Raw genomic sequence first — 18,549 nt, 5'->3', positions numbered from 1 at the left:
TATCGTCGGTTCATTGCTAATTTTTCCAGTATTGTTAAACCTTTGACTGATTTGACTAAAAAGGGTGCTGATGTTGCTGATTGGTCTCCTGCGGCCGTGGAGGCCTTTCAGGAACTTAAGCGCCGGTTTTCTTCTGCTCCTGTGTTGTGTCAACCAGATGTTTCACTTCCTTTTCAGGTTGAGGTTGATGCTTCCGAGATTGGAGCGGGGGCGGTTTTGTCACAGAGAAGTTCTAATGGCTCGGTGATGAAGCCATGTGCATTCTTCTCTAGAAAATTCTCGCCCGCCGAGCGCAATTATGATGTGGGTAATCGGGAGCTTTTGGCCATGAAGTGGGCATTTGAGGAGTGGCGTCATTGGCTTGAGGGTGCTAAACATCGTGTGGTGGTCTTGACTGATCACAAGAATCTCATTTACCTTGAGTCTGCCAGGCGTTTGAATCCTAGACAGGCTCGTTGGTCGTTGTTTTTTTCTCGTTTCAATTTCGTGGTTTCATACCTGCCAGGTTCAAAGAATGTGAAGGCAGATGCTCTTTCCAGGAGTTTTGTGCCTGACTCTCCTGGAGACTCTGGGCCTACTGGTATCCTTAGGGATGGGGTAATATTGTCCGCCGTATCCCCAGACTTGCGACGTGCATTGCAGGAGTTTCAGGTGGATAAACCGGATCGTTGTCCACCAGAAAGACTGTTTGTTCCGGATGATTGGACCAGTAGAGTCATCTCCGAGGTCCATTCTTCTGTGTTGGCTGGTCATCCTGGAATATTTGGTACTAGAGACTTGGTGGCCAGGTCTTTTTGGTGGCCTTCCTTGTCTAGGGATGTGCGTACCTTTGTGCAGTCTTGTGAAGTGTGTGCTCGAGCTAAGCCTTGCTGTTCTCGGGCCAGTGGGTTGTTGTTATCCTTGCCCATCCCGAAGAGGCCTTGGACGCACATTTCCATGGATTTTATTTCTGATCTCCCGGTTTCACAGAAAATGTCCGTTATCTGGGTTGTGTGTGACCGCTTTTCTAAGATGGTTCATTTGGTGCCCTTGCCTAAGTTGCCTTCCTCCTCTGAGTTGGTCCCTTTATTTTTTCAGAACGTGGTTCGTTTGCATGGGATTCCGGAGAATATCGTTTCTGACAGGGGATCCCAGTTTGTGTCTAGATTTTGGCGGACGTTTTGTGCCAAGATGGGCATTGATTTGTCTTTCTCGTCTGCATTCCATCCTCAGACGAATGGCCAGACGGAGCGAACTAATCAGACCTTGGAAACTTATTTGAGGTGTTTTGTTTCTGCTGATCAAGATGACTGGGTTGCTTTTTTGCCACTGGCCGAATTTGCTCTTAATAATCGGGCTAGTTCGGCCACGTTGGTCTCTCCTTTTTTTTGTAATTCGGGGTTTCATCCTCGTTTTTCCTCTGGTCAGGTGGAGTCTTCGGATTGTCCTGGAGTGGACGTGGTGGTGGACAGGCTACATCACATTTGGAATCAGGTGGTGGACAATTTGAAGTTATCTCAGGAGAAGACTCAGCAGTTTGCTAATCGCCGTCGCCGCGTGGGTCCCCGACTTTTTGTTGGGGACTTGGTGTGGTTGTCTTCTCGTTTTGTCCCTATGAAGGTCTCTTCTCCTAAGTTCAAGCCTCGGTTCATCGGTCCTTATAGGATCTCGGAGATTCTTAACCCTGTATCTTTTCTTTTGGATCTCCCAGCATCGTTTGCTATTCATAATGTGTTCCATCGGTCGTTGTTGCGGAGGTATGAGGTGCCCGTTGTTCCTTCGGTTGAGCCTCCTGCTCCGGTGCTGGTGGAGGGAGAATTGGAGTATGTTGTTGAGAAGATCTTGGATTCTCGTGTTTCCAGACGCAAACTCCAGTATTTGGTTAAGTGGAAGGGTTATGGTCAGGAGGATAATTCCTGGGTGGTCGCCTCCGATGTTCATGCGACTGATTTGGTCCGCGCCTTCCATAGAGCTCACCCTGATCGCCCTGGGGGTTCTCGTGAGGGTTCGGTGACCCCTCCTCAAGGGGGGGGTACTGTTGTGGATTCTGTTTGTGGGCTCCCTCTGGTGGTTACTGATGGTACTGGGTGACTTTGGTGGGTTGCGGCCTTTGGTTTCCACCTGTCCATCAGAGGCTGGGTGTTTCCTATTTTACCTGGCCTTTCTGTCATTCCCTTGCCGGCTATCAATGTATTCAGATGTGCTCTGTTTGGTTCCTGCCTACCTGCTCCCAGATCTTTCAGGATAAGCTAAGTGCTGATTTTCAGTTGTTGGTTTTTTTGTCCAGCTTGCTTATTATGTCTCTATGCTAGCTGGTAGCTCTAGTGGACTGAGGTTCTCCCCATGTGCCATGAGTTGGCACATGAGTTCTTGTAATCTCAGGATGGTTTTTTGATTAGGGTTTTTTGCTGACCGCTCAGACCCCTTTTGTATCGTTCTGCTTTCTAGTTTACAGCGGGCCTCATTTTGCTGAACCTATATATATCATCTCTATGTGTGTGCCTTCCTCTCATTTCACCGTCAATACATGTGGGGGGCAACTATACCTTTTGGGGTTCATTCCTCTGGAGGCAAGTGAGGTCTTTATTTTCTCTGCAGTACTAGTTAGCTCTTAGGCTGGTGCGTGGCGTCTAGAACCAACGTAGGCACGCTCCCTGGCTATCTCTAGTTGCGTTTGTCAGGCGTAGGGCAGCGGTCAGCCCAGGTTCCATCACCCTAGAGCTCGTCCGATATTTTGTATTACTTTGCTTGTCCCTTGCTATCCCTAGCCATTGGGATTCATGACAGTATAGTGTGCGTGTACATGTAATACACTAACTCACCAGTGACTGTTGTGAACTCTGTTTTTGGGCTCCCTCTAGTGGTCACAAGCGGTACTGTGTAGTGTTGTCTTTCTGCAGGTTGGCAGCATCAGCTGGTTCGTTATCCTTGGTTGGTTTCCTATTTAGCTCACCTGGATACTCAGTTCCTTGCCTGCTCTCAATGTATTCAGTGCTCTTCAGATTCCTTGTGACTACCTTGCTCCCAGTCTCTCCAAGACAAGCTAAGTTTTTGTTTGATCATTTTTTCATTATCAGCATTTATTATGTTTCTAGTCCAGCTCGCTAAAATGTGATTTCCTTGCTTGCTGGTTGCTCTAGGGGACTGAGTTTCTCCCCCCACACCGTTAGTTGGTGCGGGGGTTCTTGAAATCTCAGTGTGGATATTTTGTAAGGGTTTTTTACTGACCGCACAGACCCCTTTACTATTTTCTGCTATCTAGTATTAGTGGGCCTCATTTGCTAAATCTGTTTTCACCCCTGTGTATGTGCCTTCCTCTTACCTCACCGTTATTATATGTTGGGGGCTTCAATATCTTTGGGGATTATTTCTCTGGAGGCAAGAGAGGTCTTTCTTTCTCTCTAGGGGTAGTTAGTTCCTCAGGCTGGCTCGAGACGTCTAGGATTTTTAGGCACGTTCACCGGCTACTTCTAGTGTGTTTGGATAGGTTCAGATTTGCGGTCAGTCCAGTTTGCCACCTCCCTAGAGCTTGTCCTATGTATGTTACTTAGCTGGAGTAATTTGTGATCCTCAACCACTAAGGATCATAACAGTAGAGCAGGCCAAAAAGTGTTTAATGCATCGCAGAAGTGGGATAAAAAGAAGACCTGAGTACATTTTTTTTTCTCCTCCTGCTTTTCCTTTGCTGCAGTCTGTTTAGCTTCTTTCATCCCCTTGAACTCTGGGTGGTTTTGAGCTCAGCTGCAGACATGAATGTTCAGACTCTGACTTCTAGTGTGGATCATCTGACTGCACGGGTGCAAAGTATTCAGGATTTTGTTATTCATAGCCCTATGTCAGAACCAAAGATACCCATTCCTGAGTTGTTTTCTGGTGATAGATCTAGGTTTCTAAACTTTAAGAATAATTGTAAGTTATTTCTATCTCTGAGACCTCGTTCCTCTGGTGATTCCGCTCAGCAAGTTAAAATTGTTATCTCCTTGTTGCGTGGCGACCCTCAAGATTGGGCTTTCTCTCTGGCGCCAGGAGATCCTGCATTGCTTAATGTAGATGCATTTTTTCTGGCTCTTGGACTGCTTTATGAGGAGTCTAATCTTGAGAATCAGGCAGAAAAAGCGTTGCTGGCTATCTCTCAAGGTCAGGATGAAGCAGAGGTGTATTGTCAAAAATTTCGGAAATGGTCGATGCTTACTCAATGGAATGAGTGTGCCCTGGCTGCAAATTTCAGAGAAGGTCTTTCTGAGGCCGTTAAGAATGTTATGGTGGGGTTTCCCACCCCTACAAGTCTGAGTGATTCTATGGCTTTAGCCATTCAGGTTGATCGGCGTTTGCGGGAGCGCAAATCTGCTCATCCTTTGGCGGTATTTTCTGAACAGAGACCTGAGTCTATGCAATGTGACCGAACTCTGACCAGAATTGAGCGACAAAGTCATAGACGTCAAAATGGGTTGTGCTTTTACTGTGGTGATTCTACTCATGTTATCTTAGCATGCTCTAAACGCTTAAAAAAAAACGCTAAACCTGTCACCATTGGTACTATGCAGCCTAAATTTATTTTGTCTGTTACTTTGATTTGTTCTTTGTCATCCTACCCGGTTATGGCTTTTGTGGATTCGGGTGCTGCCCTGAATCTGATGGATTTGTCGTTTGCCAGGCGCTGTGGTTTTGTCCTGGAGCCTTTGGAATTTCCTATTCCTCTGAGGGGAATTGATGCTACGCCATTGGCTGAGAATAAGCCTCAGTATTGGACGCAAATGACCATGTGCATGACTCCCGTACATCAGGAGGTGATTCGCTTTCTTGTTCTGCATAATTTGCATGATGTTGTCGTTTTGGGTCTGCCATGGCTGCAGGCTCATAATCCAGTTTTAGATTGGAAAGCTATGTCTGTGTCAAGTTGGGGTTGTCAGGGAATTCGTGGCGATGCTCCGTTGGTGTCTATTGCTTCTTCCACTCCTTCGTAGGTCCCTGAGTTTTTGTCTGACTACCAGGATGTATTTGATGAACCCAGGTCCAGTGCCCTGCCCCCTCATAGGGATTGTGACTGTGCTATAAATTTAATTCCTGGTAGTAAATTCCCTAAGGGACGACTTTTTAATCTGTCTATACCAGAGCATGCCGCAATGCGGAGTTATATAAAGGAGTCTTTGGAGAAGGGACATATTCGCCCATCCTTTTCCCCTCTTGGTGCAGGATTTTTTTTTGTGGCCAAGAAGGACGGTTCTTTGAGACCTTGTATAGATTATCGTCTTCTGAATAAGATCACAGTCAAATTTCAGAATCCTTTACCACTATTGTCTGATTTGTTTGCTCGGATTAAGGGTGCCAGTTGGTTCACCAAGATAGATCTCCGTGGTGCGTATAACCTTGTGCGCATTAAGCAGGGAGATGAATGGAAAACAGCATTTAATACGCCTGAAGGCCATTTTGAGTGCTTGGTGATGCCTTTTGGACTCTCTAATGCTCCTTCTGTGTTTCAGTCTTTCATGCATGACATCTTCCGAGAATATCTGGATAAATTTATGATTGTTTATCTGGATGACATTTTGGTCTTTTCTGATGATTGGGAGTCCCATGTGAAGCAGGTCAGGATGGTGTTTCAGGTCCTGCGTGCTAATGCTTTATTTGTGAAGGGCACAAAATGCCTCTTCGGAGTACAGAAGGTCTCCTTCTTGGGTTTTATTTTTTCTCCTTCTACTGTAGAGATGGACCCAGTCAAGGTCCAGGCTATTCATGACTGGACTCAGCCCACGTCTGTTAAGAGTCTTCAGAAGTTCTTGGGTTTTGCTAATTTTCACCGTCGTTTCATCGCTAATTTTTCTAGCGTGGTTAAACCTTTGACGGATTTGACCAAGAAGGGTTCTGATGTGACTAATTGGTCTCCTGCAGCCGTGGAGGCCTTTCGGGAGCTGAAGCACCGGTTTTCTTCAGCTCCAGTCTTATGTCAGCCAGATGTCTCTCTCCCCTTCCAGGTCGAGGTTGATGCTTCTGAGATTGGAGCAGGGGCTGTTTTGTCGCAGAGAAGCTCTGATGGCTCTGTGATGAAACCATGTGCTTTCTTTTCAAGAAAGTTTTCGCCTGCCGAGCGGAATTATGATGTTGGTAATCGGGAGTTGTTGGCTCTGAAGTGGGCATTTGAGGAGTGGCGACATTGGCTCGAAGGAGCTAAACATCGTGTGGTGGTCTTGACTGATCACAAAAATCTGATTTACCTTGAATCTGCCAAGCGCCTGAATCCTAGACAGGCTCGTTGGTCATTGTTTTTCTCCAGTTTCAACTTCGTGGTCTCATATCTGCCTGGTTCGAAGAACGTGAAAGCTGATACACTTTCTAGGAGTTTTGTGCCTGACTCTCCGGGAGTTTCTGAGCCGGCTGGTATTCTCAGAGAGGGAGTGATTTTGTCTGCCATTTCCCCAGATTTGCGACGAGTGCTGCGGAAGTTTCAGGCGGATAGACCTGACCGTTGTCCACCAGAGAGACTGTTTGTCCCGGATAGATGGACCAGCAGAGTTATTTCCGAGGTTCATTCTTCAGTGTTGGCGGGTCATCCTGGGATTTTCGGTACCAGAGATTTGGTGGCTAGGTCCTTCTGGTGGCCTTCCTTGTCGCGGGATGTGCGTTCCTTTGTGCAGTCTTGTGGGATTTGTGCTCGGGCTAAGCCTTGCTGTTCTCGTGCCAGCGGTTTGCTTTTGCCTTTGCCTATTCCGAAAAGGCCTTGGACGCACATTTCCATGGATTTTATTTCGGATCTTCCGGTATCTCAGAAAATGTCTGTCATCTGGGTTGTGTGTGATCGTTTTTCCAAGATGGTCCATTTGGTGCCCTTGCCTAAGTTGCCTTCTTCCTCCGATTTGGTTCCTCTATTTTTTCAGAATGTGGTTCGCTTGCACGGCATTCCTGAAAATATTGTGTCTGATAGAGGATCCTAGTTTGTGTCCAGGTTTTGGCGGACTTTTTGTGCTAAGATGGGCATTGATTTGTCTTTTTCGTCGGCCTTCCATCCTCAGACTAATGGCCAAACCGAGCGAACTAATCAGACGTTGGAAACTTATTTGAGATGTTTTGTTTCTGCTGATCAGGATGATTGGGTGACTTTTTTGCCGTTGGCTGAGTTTGCCCCTAATAATCGGGCTAGTTCTGCTACTTTGGTTTCGCCTTTTTTCTGCAATTCTGGTTTCCATCCTCGTTTTTCCTCGGGTCAGGTTGAGCCTTCTGACTGTCCTGGGGTGGATTCTGTGGTGGATAGGTTGCAGCAGATTTGGAACCATGTGGTGGACAATTTGAGGTTGTCACAGGAGAAGGCTCAGCGCTTTGCCAACCGCCGCCGCGGTGTGGGTCCCCGACTTCGTGTTGGGGATTTGGTGTGGCTGTCTTCTCGGTATGTTCCTATGAAGGTCTCCTCTCCTAAATTCAAGCCTCGCTTCATCGGTCCTTATAAGATCTTGGAGATCCTTAACCCGGTGTCTTTTCGTTTGGATCTCCCAGCATCGTTTGCCATTCATAATGTGTTCCATAGGTCTTTGTTGCGGAGGTATGTGGTACCTGTGATTCCTTCTGTTAAGCCTCCTGCTCCGGTGCTGGTCGAGGGCGAATTGGAGTACGTGGTGGAGAAGTTTTTGGATTCTCGTATCTCTAGACGGAGGCTTCAGTATTTGGTGAAGTGGAAGGGCTATGGTCAGGAGGATAATTCCTGGGTTGTCGCCTCTGATGTTCATGCGGCCGATTTGGTTCGTGCCTTCCATGCGGCTCGTCCTGATCACCCTGGGGGTCTTGATGAGGGTTCGGTGACCCCTCTACAAGGGGGGGTACTGTTGTGAACTCTGTTTTTGGGCTCCCTCTAGTGGTCACAAGCGGTACTGTGTAGTGTTGTCTTTATGCAGGTTGGCAGCATCAGCTGGTTCGTTATCCTTGGTTGGTTTCCTATTTAGCTCACCTGGATACTCAGTTCCGTGCCTGCTCTCAATGTATTCAGTGCTCTTCAGATTCCTTGTGACTACCTTGCTCCCAGTCTCTCCAAGACAAGCTAAGTTTTTGTTTGATCATTTTTTGATTATCAGCATTTATTATGTTTCTAGTCCAGCTCGCTAAAATGTGATTTCCTCGCTTGCTGGTTGCTCTAGGGGACTGAGTTTCTCCCCCCACACCGTTAGTTGGTGCGGGGGTTCTTGAAATCTCAGTGTGGATATTTTGTAAGGGTTTTTTACTGACCACACAGACCCCTTTACTATTTTCTGCTATCTAGTATTAGTGGGCCTCATTTGCTAAATCTGTTTTCACCCCTGTGTATGTGCCTTCCTCTTACCTCACCGTTATTATATGTTGGGGGCTTCAATATCTTTGGGGATTATTTCTCTGGAGGCAAGAGAGGTCTTTCTTTCTCTCTAGGGGTAGTTAGTTCCTCAGGCTGGCTCGAGACGTCTAGGATTTTTAGGCACGTTCACCGGCTACTTCTAGTGTGTTTGGATAGGTTCAGATTTGCGGTCAGTCCAGTTTGCCACCTCCCTAGAGCTTGTCCTATGTATGTAACTTAGCTGGAGTAATTTGTGATCCTCAACCACTAAGGATCATAACAAGTGACATCTCTAGGTGAAGTCCTTCACCTTCGCTTTTAATCTTCATCCAGCACAGACCGCCATCACATCTTCCAGCCAGGGCTCATCTCTGCAGGAAATAACAAAGTTCTCTAGAGCACCACTTCCAGAACACATTACTTAATTTTCTCCCAAAGTCTAAACTACACCAGATGAAGAAAAAAAGCAACAGTGTTGCTCTGCACATTAACAGGACCGCCTCCCCTATTTAAAACAGTATCCTCAAAAAAATAAAATAAATACATCACTGTAGTAATAATGTCCCTTAATTAGCATATAAATCAGGAATTCAACAATCCGCAAAATAGATTATCTGTGTAGAAAGGTGCATATTAAAACTTATCCTTTATTAGGTAAAATTGTAAAAAGCCAAATTAGTCAAACAAAAACAAAGGGGTACCACAGTGAAGGAAGTGCCCTATAACCAGCAAACAGAAAAAGGAGGGGGGGGGGGTAAAAAGGTACCACTCCCCTCACAGATCCGCAATATTAATCTGACCTGATAGCAAAATGACTATAGTTGTTATAGGGAAAGGAAGAACAGAGAGAAAGAAATGAGAAAGTAAGAACAGAGAGAGAAAGAAAGAGGGGAAAGAAATAAAGAACAGAGAGAGAAATTAAGAACAGAGAGAGAAAGAAAGAGGGGAAAGAAAGAAAGAACAGAGAGAGAAAGGAAGAACAGAGAGAAAGAAAGAGAGGAAACAAAAATAACAGAGAGCGAAAGAAAGAACAGAGATAGAGAAAGAGGGGAAAGAAAGAAAGAGGGGAAAGAAAGAACAGAGAGAAAGGAAGAACAGAGAGAAAGAAAGAGGGGAAAGAAAAAGAATAGAGAGCGAAAGAAAGAACAGAGAGAAAGGGGAATGAAAGAATAGAGAGAGAAAGAAAGAAAATAGAGAGAGCGAGAAAGAGGGGAAGAAACAACAGAGAGATAGAAAGAACAGAGAGTGAAAAAAGAAAGAAAGGAGAGAGAGAAAGAACAGAGAAAGAAAAAAAGAACACAGATAGAAAGAAAGAACAGAGAGAGAAAGAAAGAAAGATTAGAGAGGGAAAGAAAGAACAGAGAGAGAAAGAAAGAAACACAGAGAGAAAGAAAGATTCTATAAAGATACTACAGCAGCTTGGCTCCCATTGTAATGCCCACCTGAGCCTCCCGATGCAGGACATATCATATCCGCTCACATGGCCGGCATCCCTGATTCCAAGGCAATCCCGCTGTCGGAGGACACGGTGATGGATCTGAATCATTCCCTGAAGTGCCTCCATGGTCCCATCACAATCTCCTCCTGAAATTACCTTTCCTGTCAGCTTCCAGCACGTCACTTCCGGTGGAACATCACGTGCGAGTTTTAAAGTACTCCTTGGGGCTCCGCCATGTACTCCTGTGTCCGCAGGAAAAGTAAGCTCCTGGCCGGGACAGCAGGGCAGCCTCTCAAAATCGGGACTGTCCCGCTGGATCCCGGACAGTTGGGAGGTATGAAATTTGCTTCTCACCGTTCATCGACTTTGTACATGCATGGCTCCCCACACCTCATACACACATGTTTCCGCTTTGTATGCCTTGTACACACACAGCTCCACTCTGTACACCTCGCGCACACACGGCTCCACTCAGTGCACATGCAGCTCTGCTGCGTACACCTTGTACACACGCGGCCACGCTACATACACCTCGTACACACATGGCTCCACTCCGTAAACCGTGTACACATGCGGCTCTGCTCCATACACCTTGTACTTAAGCGGCTCCGCGCCATACACACAAGGCTCTGCTCAGCTCTGTACACACATGGCTCAGCTCTGTGCACTTCGTACACACAGGGCTCCATTTCGCACACCCCATACAGATCCGGCTCCACTCTACACCCCGTACACACGGCTCTGCTCCGTACACCAAGTACACACGGCTCCGCTCCATACACCTTGTACACACATGGCTCCCCTCCGTACACCACATACTTATGCCGCTCCGTGCCATACACTCCGTAGACACATGGCTCTGCTCCGCTCCATACACATACACGGCTCAGCTCCATACACTTCGTACACCCCGCACACACACGGCTCCACTCCATACACCTCGCATACACACGACTCCTCTACATCCACATTGCAAACCCCTCCTGACCCCACACATAAACTTCCCCTCATCCAGCACCAAGACAACACAGCAGAGTCCTGCATGCATACACCGAGGCCACTGATCATGTGAACCTTGAATCTTCCCCTCCTGTGACCTCATCACAGGTCCTGTGTGCACAGACACCAGAACAGCCTTCTTTGAGCAGCCCAAGCAGATGCAGGAGAGGAGCAGCTTCAGGACCTGTGCTGATGTCATGATCACGTGACCGGTCACGTGAGGCGGGGAGGGCTGGAAGGAAGGATTCAGGATGCAAATTCAGTTACTATAGCGGCAGAATCTGCCGCCCTCTCTATCCTTTGAAGGCAGTGCCACTTGAGGCAAAGTACTCAACTTGCCACATGGTAGCGACGCCCCTGAGTAAGGGGGTAAAGGTAAATAGGCACACAACGTGTAAATGGTAATAAGTAATAACAAAGGGTCAAATAACGAGTTAACTTATCAGTCTCTGGTTCCTGGAGGATGGAGGCTGGAAAATCCCACGATGGCGAAGCACTGTCTCTGAATGGCTACGAAGTATCCTGGTCTTCCTACACGTGCTCTTGTGGTCCTGGAATGAGGTGTTGACCGAGGGGAGGTCTGATGCACCGCTAATGGTGTACAAAGTCCCGGAGTGAAGGCCGCAGTCTCACCACTACAAACTGCGTGCAACGCAGGATCAGCGCTGCAAAAAGTGTCGGCAGATGTCAGTGACACCATCCGGTTAGAACTGTAGAGGTCAGAGAGTAACAGGGAGATGGTCTCTGGAGATGCACAGTCTGTATGCGTGGGAGATGGAAGGATGCAACGTGGGTCCGTCAGTTGGTGTCTTTCAACGGAGAGGGAGTCAATCTTCTCTTGTTGCACATGCTAGGTACCCACCAAAAAGCCCCGTTCCCACGCGCTCAGTCTCTTTTATATCACACCTGCCCCCAACAGTCAGGGGTAAAGGTCTCCTCCGGTCAAAAAGTGCTTCCCCAGGCAACAATGGTGATAGCCCCTACAGTTCCCGGCCCGGCACGCAAGAGAGACCACTATTCTGATCAATCTTCCTACATTCCCCCACTCCTTTTGCTCACTATTCCACAGGCGAGGATTCTTGTGAAACACATGGCCGTCTTCCTCTCCTTCGCACATTTTGCTGCCAGATTAAGTGTTTTTGATCAAAACGATTGGGGGGTTTGCCTGCTTTTGTTCGTTCGGAGCATTGTAAGTTGAAAGGAATAGTTGAGTCCCATTGAGTGGCAGAATCACGTTGTACAGGAGGGAGCAATGGTGTGTCTGTATTCTCGGGATCAGATTCTTCGGGGACCCCAGGTCTTCGTTCATCACTCTCCTCATCCTCTTCTTCCTCTACTACCCGTGGAAACTGGCTCGAGAGTCTCTGGTGCCTCTCCTACTTGTACCGGATTGATAGGCAAGGCCGAAGCATATTCTGGTGAATTATCCGAGTGGGAGAGTTCCTTTCTCCTTCAGGCTCCTCTGAGCTGACTCATCGCTTTACCCAGTACGGGTCCTTATCACACTGATTTTCCAATTTGTCTCGAGGATGTCTTTCTCGCACCAAGACACGGTTACCGACCTGAAGATCTGTTGCCCGTGGTGGAGTTCTTTCAGCATGCTCCAACACCCGAACCCTGGTCTGTAGCAACCGATGCAAAGTCAGCAAGCGATGATGTTGTTCTTGAACCCAGGAGGACACCCCCGTCTGCGGGCAGTCCTCTTCTGGATCCAATTCTAACCAATTCTTCCCTTTCCAGCCTGGCCGTATAAGAGCGAATAGGGGGTATAACCCATGGTTCGGTGTACTCAATTGTTGTATACCCACACCAACTCTGATACATACTCAGGCCACTGGGCTTTCTGATCATCTTCCAGAGTTCTCAACATTTGAATTAATGTCCGGTTGAACCTTTCACAGGTGCCGTTTCCCTGAGGGTGATACGGTGTGGTGCGGGATTTGTCAATCTGGTACATACGATGTAATTCTTCCATCACTTTACCCAAGAAACAGGCTCCCTGGTCAAAATGGATCTGTGTCGGACAGCCGTAAAACTGAATGACATTTTTACAGATTGCATGTGCAGCTGATTCCGCAGTTTGATCTCTGGTTGGAGTCACAACAGCAAATTTCATGAAGTGATCTGATCTACCATCACTAGACAATGTTCATACCCCTGGTGGGCCGGCCCGATGGTCAGATAGTCTATCATTAACAGCTCCAGGGGGCGGATGTCACAATGGACTGCATGGGGGCTCTCTGCCCCGGCGGCTTAGCCAATTCACATGTCTGACATGCCCTACAAGTCTCTTCCATGACCGTCTTCAGCCAAGGATGATAAATGAACCGCTGTAACCACTGAAAAGTCTTCTAACCAAAGTGCGCTCATTTTTCATGGGCTTCGGTGGCTATCTCGGACAACAGCGCTTCTGGAATTATGACTTGTCAGGTGGCACCTAGCTCCGTCTGAAGTTACACTTTTCGATACAGCAATCCATTCTTCATCTGAAGGCGTTCCCACTGTCGAAGAATCAAGAGAGTCTCCTGGGATAGAGTATTTCTCTCTGCCAAACTGGGATGTCTCTTTAACCCCTTACCGACCTGTGATGCAGCGTATGCGTCATGGTGGGATCACGTTCTTGCCGGTCGGGTGAAAGGGTTAACTGAAATTTCATCCAACCCACAGGAACAGGGGGACTTTTACTTGAGCCCAGAGGCTACGATCTCTTCTGGTGACCCTTTGTATCACCCCCCCAGATCTGATTGGGTATAGCGTCCATGTGACGCTAGCTCTCCAATAAGATGTGGAGGGGCAGAGTAAATCTGAAAAGAGACGTGCCTGCATGCTGCCCTGCCACCGACTGATGGCGATCACCACCGCCGCTGCTGCTACCTCCATCAGGTACTCCCTTCTGCTGATCTCCGCTCCCCCACCGTCCGATTCCACCCCCGACCTCCGCTCCCTCCCCCCTGCCCCCCCGCTTCTGCCGGCTCCGCCTCCATCTCCTGCACCTCCTCAGCCCACTCCTGCCCCCCACGCCTGACAGCCCCCTCCTGCCCCCAGTGATCACCCTCCAGCACCAGTGATCACCCCGATTTCCCTTTGCCTGGCTGATGGCCCCCCTTCCCCCTGATGGCCCCACTGCCCTGCTGATGGCCCCCTGCCCCGGCGATCGCCCCCTGCCCCGGCGATCGCCCCCCTGATGACTCCCTCCCCCGCTGATGACCCCTGCCCCTGGCAATTGCCCCCTGCCCAGGCGATTGCTACTCTGCCCCGGTGATCACCCCCCTGCCCCGGCGATCGCTCCCCTACCCCAGCAATCACCCCCTACCCCGCTGATGGCCCCCTGCCCCCCTGATCACCCCTTGCCCCCAATCACCCCTGACCCCTGATCACCCCCTGCCCCATTGATGCCCCCCTGTCCCAGTGATCACCCCCTGCCCCGCTGATTTCCCCCCTGATCACCCCATGCCCCAGCGATCGCCCCCTGCCCTGGTGATCACCCCCTCCCCCCGCAATCGCCCCCTGCCCCAGCAATCACCCCCTGCCCCTCTGATAGACCCTCTACCCTGGCGATTGCCTCCTGCCCCGCTGATGACCCCCTTGCCCCCCTGATCACTCCCTGCCCCCTGATCACCTCCTGCCCTGCTGATGGCCCCCCTGGCCTGGCTATCGCCCCTGACCTGCTGATGGCCCCCTGCCCCCCTGATCACCCCTTGCCCCCCAATCACCCCTGACCCCTGATCACCCCCTGCCCCACTGATGCCCCCCTGTCCCAGTGATCACCCCCTGCCCCGCTGATTGCCCCCCTGATCACCCCGTGCCCCAGCGATCGCCCCCTGCCCTGGTGATCGCCCCCTCCCCCCGCAATCGCCCCCTGCCCCAGCAATCACCCCCTGCCCCTCTGATAGACCCTCTGCCCTGGCGATTGCCTCCTGCCCCGCTGATGGCCCCCTTGCCCCCCTGATCACCCCCTGCCCCCTGATCACCTCCTGCCCTGCTGATGGCCCCCCTGGCCTGGCTATCGCCCCCTGCCCCGCTGATGGCCTCCTGCCCCCCTGATCACCCCTTGCCCCCCAATCACCCCTGACCCCTGATCACCCCCTGCCCCACTGATGCCCCCCTGTCCCAGTGATCACCCCCTGCCCCGCTGATTTCCCCCCTGATCACCCCGTGCCCCAGCGATCGCCCCCTGCCCTGGTGATCACCCCCTCCCCCCGCAATCGCCCCCTGCCCCAGCAATCACCCCCTGCCCCTCTGATAGACCCTCTACCCTGGCGATTGCCTCCTGCCCCGCTGATGACCCCCTTGTTTTCCCCCCTGATCACCCCCTGCCCCCTTATCACCTCCTGCCCTGCTGATGGCCCCCCTGGCCTGGCTATCGCCCCCTGCCCCGCTGATGGCCTCCTGCCCCCCTGATCACCCCTTGCCCCCCAATCACCCCTGACCCCTGATCACCCCCTGCCCCACTGATGCCCCCTGTCCCAGTGATCACCCCCTGCCCCGCTGATTGCCCCCCTGATCACCCCGTGCCCCAGCGATCGCCCCCTGCCCTGGTGATTGCCCCCTCCCCCCGCGATCGCCCCCTGCCCCAGCAATCACCCCCTGCCCCTCTGATAGACCCTCTGCCCTGGCGATTGCCTCCTGCCCCGCTGATGGCCCCCTTGCCCCCCTGATCACCCCCTGCCTTCTGATCACCTCCTGCCCTGCTGATGGCCCCCCTGGCCTGGCTATCACCCCCTGCCCTGCTGATGGCCTCCTGCCCCCCTGATCACCCCTTGCCCCCCAATCACCCCTGACCCCTGATCACCCCCTGCCCCACTGATGCCCCCCTGTCCCAGTGATCATCCCCTGCCCCGCTGATTGCCCCCCTGGTCACCCCGTGCCCCAGCGATCGCCCCCTGCCCTGGTGATCGCCCCCTCCCCTGCAATCGCCCCCTGCCCCTCTGATAGACCCTCTGCCCTGGCGATTGCCTCCTGCCCCGCTGATGGCCCCCTTGCCCCCCTGATCACCCCCTGCCCCCTGATCACCTCTTGCCCTGCTGATGGCCCCCCTGGCCTGGCTATTGCCCCCTGCCCCACTGATGGCCACCTTGCCCCCCGATCACCCATGCCCCACTGATGGCCCCTCTGCCCCGGCGATTGCCCCTGCCCTGCTGATGGCCCCCTTCCCCAGCGATGGACCCCCTGCCCCAGTGACTGCCCCCTCCGCCCCAGCTTACCCATTAGGATTAGAGTTGAGCTTAAGTGAGTTGGGCTAAAGTTAGGGTTAGGGTTGGGGCTAAAATTAGGGTTAGGGTTAGGTTTGTTTTAGGGTTGGAATTAGGATTAGGGTTGTGTTAGGGTTAGGGTTCGGGTTGGGGGTGTGTTGGGGTTAAGGTTGGAGTTAGAATTGGGGGTTTCCACTGTTTAGGCACATCAGGGGCTCTCCAAATGCGTCATGATGCCCGCAGACTATTCCATCAAAGTCTGCATTCCAAAACGTCACTACTTCCCTTCCAAGCCCCAACGTGTGCCCATACAGTAGTTTTCTCCCATATATGGGGTATCAGTGCACTCAGGACAAATTGGACAACAACATTTGGGATCCAATTTTTCCTGTTACCCTTGGGAAAAAAAAATTGGGGACTAAAAGTTCATGTTTGTGGAAAAAATATGATTTTTTTTATTTTCACGCCAGGGCGCTATAAAGTTTAGTGAAATACCTGGGGGTTTAAAGTTCTCACCACACATCTAGATAAGTTTCATGGGGGTGTAGTTTCCAAATTGGGGTCACTTATGGGGGGTTTCCACTGTCTAGGCACATCAGGGGCTCTCCAAATGCGACATGCACCCGCAGACCATTCCATCAAAGTCTGCATTCCAAAACGTCACTACCTCCCTTCCGATCCTCGACGTGTGCCCATACAGTGGTTTACCCCCACATATGTACTCAGTACAAATTGGACAACAACTTTTGGGGTCCAATTTCTCCTGTTACCCTTGGAAAAAAAATTGGGGACTAAAAGTTCATGTTTGTGGAAAAAATATGATTTTTTTTATTTTCACACCCGGGCGCTATTAAGTTTAGTGAAACCCCTGGGGGTTCAAAGTTCTCACCACACATATAGATAAGTTCCTTGGGGGGTGTAGTTTCCAAAATGGGGTCACTTTTGGGGGGTTTCCACTGTTTAAGCACATCAGGGGCTCTCCAAACGCGACATGACGCCAGCGGACCATTCCATCAAAATCTGAGTTCCAAAATATCACTACTTCCCTTCTGATCCTCGATGTGTGCCCAAATAGTAGTTTTCTCCCGCATATGGGGAATCAGCGAACTCAGGATAAATTGCACATCAACTTTTGGGGACAAAATTCTCCTGTTACCTTTGGGAAAATAAAAAATTGGGGACTAAAATCACGTTTGTGGAAAAAATATGATTCTCACCACACATCTAGATAAGTTCCTTGGGGGGTCTAGTTTCCAAAATGGGGTCACTTGTGGGGGAACTCCAATGTTTAGGCACACAAGGGTTCTCCATGCGTGACATGGTGTCCGCTAACGATTGGAGCTAATTTTCCAACCAAAAAGTCAAATGGCGCTCCTTCCCTTCTGAGCCCAGCTGTGCACCCAAACAGTAGTTTACCCCCACATATGAGATATTGGTGTATACTGGAGAAATTTCCCAACAAATTTCAGGATCCATTTTATCCTGTTGCCCATGTGAAAATGAAAAAATTGAGGCTAAAATAAAATATTGGTGAAAAAAAGAACTTTTTCATTTTTACGGATCAATTTGTAAAGCACTTGGGGGTTCAAAGTGCTCACTATGCATCTATATATGTTCCTTGGGGGGACTAGCTTCCAAAATGGGATGACTTGTGGGGTAGCTCCAATGTTTAGGTACACAGGGGCTCTCCATATGCAACATGGTGTCCGCTAATGATTGGAGCTAATTTTCCATTTAAAAAGTCAAATGGCGCTCCTTCCCTTCTGAGCCAAATAGTAGTTTATGACCACACATGAGTTATTGGTGTACTAAGGAGAAATTGCCCAACAAATTTTAGTATCAATTTTGCCCTGTTGCCCATGTGAAAATGAAAAAAATTGAGGCTAAAAGAACATTTTTGTTGGAAAAATTAAAATGTTTATTTTTCCCTTCCATGTTGCTTTAGTTCCTGTGAAGCACCTGAAGGGTTAATAATCTTCTTGAATGTAGGGTTGAGTAGCTTGATGGGTGTCATTTTTGGAATGGTGTCACTTTTGGGTGTTTTCTGTCACATAGGCCCCTGAAATGGACTTCAAATGTGATGTGGTCACTAAAAAAATGGTTTTGTAAATTTTGCTGGAAAGATGAGAAATTGCTGATAAACTTTGAACCCTTTTAACTTCCTAGCAAATTTTTTTTTTCTCCAAAATTGTCCTGATGTAAAGTAGACATGTGGGAAATGTTATTTGTTAATTGTTTTGTGTCACATAACTCTCTGGTTTAACAGAATAATTCAAAATTTGAAAATTGCAACATTTTCAAAAAATTTTCCAAATTTCCAATTTTTTCACAAATAAACGCAAAAATTATGAACTTAAATTTACAGCTATCATGAAGCCCAATATGTCAATAAAAAAACAATCTCAGAATTGCTAAGATCCGCTGAAGCGTTCCAGAGTTATTACCTTATAAAGGGACTCTGGTCAGAATTGCAAAAAATGGCCAGATCATTAAGGTCAAAATAGGCTGGGTCATGAAGGGGTTAAAGTCACACATCATCTAAGCAGAGCAAGCTCACTATCTTCTTACTGTAACCGGACCCACTCATCCCGGGATCGGCCCAAGATGCCTCCCTGAGTCAGGGTCTGTACCTGGTCCTGCAACGCCACCAC

Source organism: Ranitomeya variabilis, chromosome 4, assembly GCF_051348905.1.
Source record: "Ranitomeya variabilis isolate aRanVar5 chromosome 4, aRanVar5.hap1, whole genome shotgun sequence".
Taxonomy (NCBI): domain Eukaryota; kingdom Metazoa; phylum Chordata; class Amphibia; order Anura; family Dendrobatidae; genus Ranitomeya; species Ranitomeya variabilis.
Note: the sequence above shows the minus strand (reverse complement) of the source record.